We start from the raw sequence: 10,894 nt of genomic DNA on the forward strand, positions 1-10,894 counted from the left end.
TCAAATGTTTGAGAGATAACATGAGCATACAAGGTAAAAAAAGTTTGATGTGATTGATTTGGGTCTTATATTTTCTTACCACTTAAGATTAGAGGTGTGGTAGAATGAAGACGTCAATATATTTATCATAGAAATAAAATATGTCGAATAGATATTTTAGAAATTTTGAATGATTGATTGGAAGTCATTATCTACATACATGGGTTTAGTTTTGAAATTACTAATAAATGATACATTCAAATCAATGAATAAGATTGTGTATATAGAATTGATTGACAATTTAATATTCTTAGTGTTATCACTGAGAATTTTCCTTAGAAGTTAACAGAAGAAGGAAGAAACCAAGGTAACCACAAATCAATCTTTTAAGTATAGGCTCTAGCCAACCTAAGACTTAGAGAGGGCTTTCTCTATATAATTTATCTTTGTTCCTTATGGGATTTTAGGCTAGCTCTTAGTGTTCCTTGGGGTTTTGGTTTTGATTTGAGGGTTGGGTGGTGGAATTCTTAGAGCATATGGATAGAGAAAGGTCTTCAAGCCATTGGGCTATGGATTCAACAAATGGATAGCAGGACTAGACCAATTCATTAAAGGGAATGTTCATAGGGTAGGCTAGCAGAGCAAAATGCAAATCTTTAGGCGTAATGGGTGAAGTAATTCTAACCAGGGTGAAAGGGAACTTACGAATCATTAAACCAGGATCAGAATGAATAACAGAGGATAATCATGAACAAAGGGCAATTAAGAATCCTTTGCTATAGATCACAAGAAGTCACCTAAACTAAGGAGCAATCAAGAATTCCTTAACTTAGATTTGTGAAGAGAACATATAATAATGCATAACAGTCAAGACAGTGTGCATTTAAGCAATGTCTGAAATATCATTCCATGTTATAACATTTAGATTTTAGAGATACATAAAAGATTATGGAAAAATTTGAAGAAAAAAAACATTGAACATGAGAGAATACTTATTTGTATTTCACTTTACACAAGAATCTTGTAAAATAACTGATCTTTATTCCTTAGTCCAGCAAGCCAATCCAGTCATTGATACAATAGAATTTCTGATTTGAGAGAAAAAATCTATAGAGATTTTTGGAATCCACACTACATACTTCGAATTGTGAAGTGTTTATACAAAAAATTATTTCAAAATATCTCAAAACAACTTGAGATTTATTTTAGGAAATACAAATATCTTCTTGCAAGAAGATAGCGACAACTAATGAACTGTTTCGTGTTGTCCCTTTAATTATGGTTGTGCTGACCTTTATGGTTGATGTGTAGCCCTTTATGTTGGCTAATAGTTGTGGCATTTTTATGTTGGAGTCTTCTTTACTTTGATCTTTCATCTGATACTCATTGACCCTGCTACTCTTTGACCTTGTTGTACTGTTTTTACGTGTTTCACTCTGTTGCCTTCATTTTTACTGCACAGTAACTTTTAGCTGTTTATTTATCACAATAAATCTGTCATTGTCTCCCACCATTCTACATCTGGTAATTTCACATTTACCATTCTCTTGTAGATTTCATCAGCCTCTGTATATTTTGCAAAATTTGGTTTGGTGAGAAAAAGATGTTTGATTTCATGTTCAGGGAAGAACAAGTTTTCAAAAGTATCATACAAGACTCTCCCTATTGGTAATGTCCTTATGGGTGAAGAGCTGGCTTGTTCCTTAGCCAACTGTCTGAGTCTGTGAAGTGGCCCTTGCTGATGTGGTGGTCTCCTCCCTACTTCTTTTTAGGCTTTCCCCTCATTTAGAGGAATCTACACAACTGAGGGGGTACTCATGGTTGTCTCTGGTCTGCTTGATATCTCTGGCCTGTCTAACTGTTCTTTCCTGTCCGACTGCTCTGGCACCTGCAGGAAAGAACACTCATCAAGTTGTTTTTCCAAATCGATTAGAGCGTTCTCTATGTCTACTCTAGTGTTGTCCTGATCAACTAGGGTTCCTTCCACCCATTCTGATTGGTTGGCATAGGCTTTAATCTTAGGTATGGGATGGTGAATAAAATGTCCTAGCTTGACCTTTTGCCTCTTCTTGGTGATGAATTCCAAAGGGTTATATCTCCAAACAAAGCTTCTCTGGAACTTCATCTTTTGTAGTATCAAATATGCCTCTTTCCCAACCTCCCTAGAGTTACATACAAAGGGGCCTAGTTGTTCTTTTATTTTGAAATTGGCCTTCTTCTTGGCATTTACAAAGTTTATCTCATCTGCATTGATAATTTTCCTGTAGTATTCTAATGAAAACAACCTCACAGGGAGGTATCTTGGAAATTTATATGGTGTAAGAATGCAACCATATATCCTGATTTCTGTGTGGTTCTGGTAAAGGTGCCAGTCACCCACTTTGGTCTGCTTTGACAGTTGAAGGACTCTCTTTATTTCTGGACTGATTCTTGGAAGAGGGTTTCCAGTCAACATTGTCATAATTGGATGTACAAATAAGTCAGTGAAGTCTGAATAAGAGTATGGAGACTGATACTCGTGGATTAATGGGGTCCAAAAAATGACTGACCTAGGTTGACCCTTAGTGTCAAGCTTCTGAAGGGTGAATGGAAACTTATCTAACTGGTAATATAGAAAAAGATGGTACAAAATAGAGGAGTATTTGAAGACTCTCTCATTTCTCATTCTGAGAAACTGATCATGCATCCTGTCAGTTATGAATGTGGAAAAGTCATAAATGGTTGCAGGTGTTGTCCTGGAGTATAGATGGACATGAAAGCCAAGATAATTCCATCAGTATACTCACTTGTGGAGTAACCCAAAACACAAGATATCATGGCTACAATACTTCAGCCCTAAGGGGAAAATATAGTTGCTACATATGGAGGGGGGTCTTTAGGGAGGTTCTTCTCTTCTCTAATGAAGGTTTGGAGTAATTGGGTCAATTTTGCAGAGCTGAGTTTGGGATATAAGTCCAATAGATCTCCAATTGAGAGGGGAGTTAGGTTTGGCCCTGGTTGGAGCTGCAACATTTCATTTATAGACTCAACAGTGATGGTGAAAAGGACCTTCCTGTCATGAGACATGATGGTTCTGTGACTTGGGACATAACAAGAATGGCACATGTGCACAATTTCAGGAAAAATGTGGACTTGGGGGAACTGGTACTTGGGAAAATTTGACTCCCAAAGGCCAATTTCATCAGGATGGTTCAGGAGTTTTCCCTACTTTGGCAATGTATTTTCAATAGGAGCTTTATGATAGTGGTATCTTTTCTCTAGAAATATTTATGAGCTAGGGGAATGTGGTCCAGGTTTAAATGCGGTGTAGAGATGGGTCTCACATCCATAACAATTGGGATAGCCATACTCAGTTCTTGTGGATTTGAGTATGGGGGGTAATTTCAAGTTTTTTAGGGCAACGGTGTTCAGCAAGGAGTAGGCTTGAGCTCTTGAGTATTTTTAATTAATTTTAACTTAACTAAAAACACTCAACAACTCGTTAATTTGAAATTGATAGGCTATTTGGTGAATTCTGGTTTAAATACCTGGAACTGGGGTGAATTGGCTCTGAGCAGGGTGGTTGGCAACTGCAAGTGGTTGAATGGGCTTTGTATAGGCTGCAAGGCCGATTGGGTTGTCTGCGGTGTCTTTGGAGTGAAATTGTATGTGGGTTGACGGCTTCGACATTTGCAGGTGTCATGCATGCGTACAGAGGCTTGTAGATGAAAATTCAGTGAAAACAAACAATTTTGGGGCTTTTGGCTTTTATACGCAAAAAGTTATTTTTTGGTGGGTACGGGGTGAATAGTGGTTAATTTGTCGCGTAGCGGGAGGGTGGTAAGCGGTTCATTTCACACTGCTTTTGGGCACTCGGTGGTATTTGGGAGGGGCCGCCCGATTCCACTCATTGAATGAAATTTTATAAGAAACAAGTTTTTTTTGGCGGGTACGGGGTGAATAGTGGTTAATTTGTCGCGTAGCGGGAGTGGTAAGCGGTTCATTTCGCACTACTTTTGGGCACTTGGTGGTATTTGGGAGGGGCCGCCCATTCCACTCATCGAATGACATGTAGCATTGGGGGCCAGGGGGAAAACCCCTTTATCAAGTGGGTAAAGGACGGACGTCGGTTTGGCCCGATATGGATGAGAACCGTTGGATGAGGAGGGGGACAATCACACGGTGATTAGGTGGAGAAGCTGAGCAGAGGCTATTGGGGGGCCCGGCAAGCGCTTAATTACGGCGGTATCAGGGTTACTAATGGCTTAAAGTGAGATTAGGCCATCGGGGTAATTAACGGAGGATTAAAGGGGGCTTTATTAACTTGATCACAAATCGACTTGTTAAAGGTTTTGGTCAGGTTTTAGGTGAAAATCATAGTTTATAATTAAACTAGGGTGTAGGGTTAATTTATACATAGGAGTTAAATATATACGGGAAATTGGGGTTTTATTGGGATTGAATATAATAAAGTTAGTAATTAATATGAAAAATGAGTAGAAAAGGGAAAAACACTAAGAAAAATGTTTTTTGGTGAATTACATGTTTTCACATATTTACATTAATACTTAGGGTAAAGCATTTTCGTGGGTTTTTGGTATGAAAAGTGTTTTATATGGGGGAAAATTGCTTTTCCTAGGCAAAAAGTGTTTTAACCTTAGGAAAATGAGTATTATTAGGAAAATAAATGAACTGAAGGGGTGGTGAACTTTTATGAAGGGAATCTAGTACTTGATATCCATAAGTCATTGAGCTGAGGGTCCAGTCCCTCCAAAAGTTAGAGAAATTCTTTGAGCCTCTTTGAGTTAAAGGTTTTAAGTACTTTGAACTTTATTATGCGAAATTAGATAAGTAAAGAGGTGAAATGAATGGGGGAAGTTAATTAATTGACTTTGAAATCCATTTACATGCTTGATTGCCCATTCATATTTGGAACATATCACGAAAGATGATAAATATGCTTTTTGTCTAATCAATCATCATACTTCTGCAACCTTTCTTCTACTTACCCACTTACTCATCCTACCATTTTTTCTTCACTTTATTAGGGTGCATTTAGGCTAGCAAACCCTTATCAATATTTTTTTTTCTTTACATAACAAACTATATAAATCAAACCTTATATCATCCAAGGGCTCAGATTAAATAGTTGAGCTCCTTTTAGTTACTCTACCTATCTAATTATCTACCAAGATTACACTGTTTGGTCAGATTTTATTCTCTATAATTAAAAACATGAAATAGCCAAGTTTAAACATTTTGAATATCATGGATTGTGGCAAGGATTACAAACTACACACAATCATTTATTATGCATAAAATTAAAAAGGAGTGGCATTTTGACTTGCTCACTTTCATGGTCTTTTTGTTTTCTTGGGGTTCATATTTTTCATCATTTTTTTGACCTTTTTTATTGTTTTTTCCCTTTGATTATTATTTTAGGACATACCCTTTTTACATTTTTTTATTTTTCTAAATATGGAAAACATTTGCACAAAGCAAAGGTATGTACAATATTACAAGGTTTAATCTTAATCATTCAAAATTATGACTCCTATTGGTATAGGAACCTAATAGTGGCTCCACTTGGGGATGGCATTTCCTGGTGAAATGTCAAGAACTTTGTAGATCAGTAGCCTTTGAATTGTTGTTGATGTTACCTTGCAAAATTATCCTCTATGCCTCTACATTATTGATACTTATGATAGTGAATCCTTTGAAGCTTAGGGCCTTCTCTCCGGGCTTCAACTTCAATGACCACCATCCAATCCAAACTAAACTTTTTGAAGAAAAATGGAATATGTATAATGGAATGTAAAAATTAGTAGTTAGGTTCAAAATAGTGTTTGAGCATTCAACCATTCACTAGTCCACCTTCTGCTTCTGTACCATCCATTTCTCTGAGGAAGAAATCATTATTACCTTTGAAAGCATAAATGACATATGGGAATTTCCATACGAAATCAAATTTCTCGTGTTTACCTTTATCTTCCCTCTTTGAATCCCATTTTAAGACTTTGTCACCAAGGTAGAAATCCTTAGCCTTGGTCCTTTTATCAAAAATCTTCTCGATCCTTTCCTGCACAACCTGAGATTGTAGGCTTTAAACCCGTACAGAAATTACCTGCATACAAATTCTAAAACACAAAAAAATAAACAATGCAAGAGCATAACACATAAAACACATATACACAGAGATTTTCCCACTAGAACCCAAAACCGGGACTACCAGCTTGATTTTTCATTATTTTCCTTTCAATGTTACAATACATATTTATACATGCCGAAGCATCCAATACCATGGACCGAAAACCATCGTGTCCAATACCATGGACTGAAAAACCATCGCGTCCAAAAAAACATGTGCGAAAATCATGCACAAAACCATAGGTGGGTCTGCCCAACCTAACATAGGGTCCAAAAGAAAAATTTTCTAGGGCACTGCCCCGAACCCATAAAGTGGGGTTACGGGTGCCCTTCAAACCCTCTGTTAACTACGTGGAAAGAATATAACACAACCCAACATTCTCCCACTTGTTGTTTTCTTTCCACAGGGGGCCACAAGAGAGCTTAGTCATTTTCCCAGCCCTGAAATGCCCATTGTCTCTCTACACCAAGAGAACTTCTCAGAGCTCACAGATTTTGTCAATGCATCTGCAGTATTCTTCAAAGTGTTCACACTAGCAACACCTTTTTGTCTTCTATCATATCCCTCACAAAGTGATACTGAACATTAATGTGCTTTGTCTTTGAATGATATGCAGGGTTCTTTGCCAAGAAAATTGCACTTTTGCTGTCACAGTCTATCCTTGTAGCTTCCTATACTAACCCCATACTTGAACACAATATCTGCAACCAAACTGCTTCCTTGCTTGCATGAGTGGCTGCCATTTATTCTGCCTCTGTAGTTGATAGTGCCACTACAGATTGTTTCTTACTCATCCAACTGACTGCACCTCCAAATAGGTTAAACACATACCCACTTGTAGATCTTCTCTGATCCAGATCTCCAGCCTAGTCTGCATCAACAAAGCCACAAATATCCAACACTCTGTCCAATCCTGGTCTTCCTTGGTAGCATAGACCATAATTACTAGTTCCACGCAAATACTTAAAAAACCCGCTTCACTGTTCTCCAATGCTCCTTTCCTGGTTTTGACATAAACCTGCTCAATACTCCCATTGCATGTGCAATGTCTGGTCTAGTACAGACCATTGGATACATCAGGCTATCGATGCACTTGCATATGGAACACGGGACATGTCCTCTTCCTCTTCTTGTGTCTTGGGACATTGTTCAGTAGATAACCTCACACCTACAGGAATAGGAACCTTCACCGGTTTACTATCCTGCATATTAAACCTTTGCAGTATTGTCTCGACATACTTCCTTTGGTTTAACCAGAGCTTCCTCTTTGCCCATCTCTTTTAATTTCCATGCCCAAAATATATTTTGCAGCACCAAGATCTTTCATGTCGAATTTGGAGGACAATTGGGTCTTCAAATCCTGGATAATTTCTTTGTCATTTCCAACCAGCAACATATCATCCACATACAATACCAAATAAATAACACGGTCACCAATTAATTTAAAATACACACAGTGATCTGCTTTGCTTCTGGTGAAGCCAAGTCCCCATATAAATGTATCAAATTTCTGATACCACATCCTTGGTGACTGTTTTAACCCATACAAAGACTTCTTTAACTTACATACCAATTCTTTCTTACCCTTCACTGCAAAGTCTTCAGGTTGCTTCATGTAGATTTCCTCTTCCAGATCCCTGTGAAGAAATGTTGTCTTCACATCCATTTGTTCTACCTCAAAATAAAAACAGCAGCAACAGATAAAAGTAATCTAATAGAAGTTACCTTGGCAACAGGAGAAAAAATATCACCAAAATCAATTCCCGACACCTGGGAATAACCTTTTGCTACCAACCAAGCTTTGTATTTCTCCACTTTTCCTACTACAGTTGTCTTCTTTTTGAATACCCATTTGCTGCCAATGGGTTTCCTTCCAGCCAGCAACTCCACTAGATCCCAAGCCTCATTTTTGTGCAAAGATTCCATTTCATCAACCATGGCCTCTTTCCAGAGTTTTCCATCCTTTGAATCTATTGCTTCCTTCACAATTCTGGGATCATCGTCAGTAATAGATAAAGCAAAATTTGAACAGAAAGCAGATGGACTATACCTTTCAGGCTACCTTCTCTCTCGAACTGATCTTCTCACAGTTAGAGTTTGTGGCTCTTCATCTTTTGATTCCTCCTTTGCTATAGAGTCTGATTCTTCCTCCTTTAGCTCAAACTCTATCTTCTCAGGTTCCTTTCATTGGACTTCATGTTTAATAACATCTTTCCCCTCTCTGAACACCACATCTCGGCTGTACACAACCTTCCGTGTGACTGGGTTCCAAAGCTTATAACCCTTTAAACCATCCTTATACCCAATAAAGATGCACTTTTCAGATTTACTATCCAACTTGGTTCGTTTCTCCTTTGGAACATGTACATATGCATCACATCCAAATATCCTCAGATGTGAAAGAGAGGGTTTCTTACCAGTCCATACCTCTTGTGGAGTCTTATCCTCCAACGCTGATGAAGATGACCTGTTGACCAGGTAACATGCAGTATCCACCGCCTCTGCCCAGAATTCCTGTCCTAACCCGGCACCACTGAGCATGCTTCTTGCCCTTTCCATCAACGTCTTATTCATTCTTTCTGCAACTCCATTTTGTTGAGGTGTATATGGAGTAGTATTGTTTCGTGCTATACCACACTTGTTACAGAATTCTTCAAATTCCTTACTGCAAAACTCTCCACCGTTATCTGTCCTCAGCACCTTTATCTTCTTCTCTGTCTGGTTTTCCACCAGAGCCTTAAATTCTTTAAACCTGTCAAAGACTTCAAATTTCTTCTTAAGGAAATATATCCATGTGTTCCTTGAGAAGTCATCTATAAATGATACATAGTACATAGACTTACCTAGTGATGAAACCTTCACAGGTCCAAACACATCACTTTGCACAAGTTCTAATATCTGTTTCGCCCTCTTACTACCATAGGGGAAACTCACCCGATTCTACTTCCCATATACACAATTTTCACAGAAATCAAAATCCAAAGAGCTATTACTCATACCTTCTACCATACCTTTACCATGAAGTATCTGAAGGCCCTTTTCTCCAATATGTCCAAGCCTTTGATGCCACAACATGGTCTTCTCTCCAGAGACCACTATATTTTCTGCTCCACTTTTAGGAACTACAGAACTATTGCACCCATCAATAATAGTGCTACCTTGCGGCTTGTACAGAGTTCCAATCCGAACTCCCCACATCAATACCAATGCTCCCCGAACCATCTTGCAGGTATCCTTCTCAAACACTGTTTTTACACCTACATCATCCAGCTTGCTTATAGAAATCAGATTTTTGGCCAATGCAGGAATATGTAGAACACCTAGAAGTGTTCTAACCCTTCCACCTTGCAACTTCAACTTTACTTTTCTATGATCAATGATTCTAGCCTTCCTATCATCCCCCAAGAAGACATCACCACCATTATATTTCTCATACTCGCAGAACCACTCTCTATGGGGAGTGAAGTGAAAGGATGCACCTGAGTCAATAAACCATGCCTCATGATCTACATGTGTACTTAAAGAAGCCAAGTACACATCCCCACCTTCATCTGAGGTGGTTTTCGCCTCTGCAGAAGGAGCCTCATCAGATCCCTTTCCTTTGTCAGGAGCTTTAGATTTACATTCCCTTTTGTAGTGCCCTTCCTTGCCACATTTCCAGCACACCACCTTTACAGGTTTTCTTGGAGATTTAGATCTCCCTTTAGATTTAGATCTCCCACTTGATGACTTATTTTTGTTTCTGTTCTGGGTCTGCCCTTGTATAGACAAGGCATCACCATTTTGGCTCTCCATATTTCTCCATCTCATCTCTTCCATCAACAAGGATGAGACTATTTCATCAAAATGCAAGGCAGTTGCATTGCTACCTATTGCAATAACCAAACTATCCCACGAATCTAGTAGAGAACACAACAAACTGATGCATTTATCTTCATCTAAAATTTTAATATCAACAGATGCTAACTAGCTTACCACAGTATTAAATGCATTCAAATGCTCTGTTACCGAGTCTCCATATTTCATCCTCAGGTTATACAGCGTTTTCCGCAGGAACAGTTTATTCACCAGAGACTTAGTTTGGTACAAAGTCCCTAACTTGTCCCACAAATCCTTCATCGTAGCTTCCCCTGATACATTCAGCAATACTGAATCTGAGACACACAATCGTATTGTGCTCTTTGCCTTCGATTCAACTTCTTCCATTCTTCATCAGACACTCCCGTTGGTTTAGTACCTAGATCAACCGTGATCCACTGGTCTTTATCCACCAACGGATCCTCCATCTTGAGTTTCCACAACTCAAAACTCTGACCATTAAATTTCTCGATCGTTATCTTTCCACTACTCGCCATCTTCTTTCACCACTAGAATCGATCTCAAAGATCTCCCACTGAAAAGGGTCTACCACAGGCCCGAGCGAAACCCCTCAGCAACAAAGGCATCCCCTTGAAGCCAAAAATAGCTCTGATACCAAATGTAGGTTTTAACCCCGTACTGAAATTACCTGCATATGAATTCTAAAACACAGAAAAATAAACAATGTGAGAGCATAACACATAAAACACATATACACAGAGATTTTCCCACTGGATCCCAAAACCGGGACTACCAGCTTGATTGTTCATTATTTTCCTTTCAATGTTACAATACATATTTATACATGCCAAAGCATCCAATACCATGGACCGAAAACCATCGTGTCCAATACCATGGACCGAAAACCATCACGTCCAATACCATGGACCGAAAAACCATCACGTCCAAAAAAACATGTGCGAAAATCAT

The sequence above is a fragment of the Pinus tabuliformis genome, chromosome 3_1 (assembly GCF_031772625.1).
Source record: "Pinus tabuliformis cultivar Carrire ecotype Pingquan chromosome 3_1, CPIR1, whole genome shotgun sequence".
In the NCBI taxonomy this organism is placed as follows: domain Eukaryota; kingdom Viridiplantae; phylum Streptophyta; class Pinopsida; order Pinales; family Pinaceae; genus Pinus; species Pinus tabuliformis.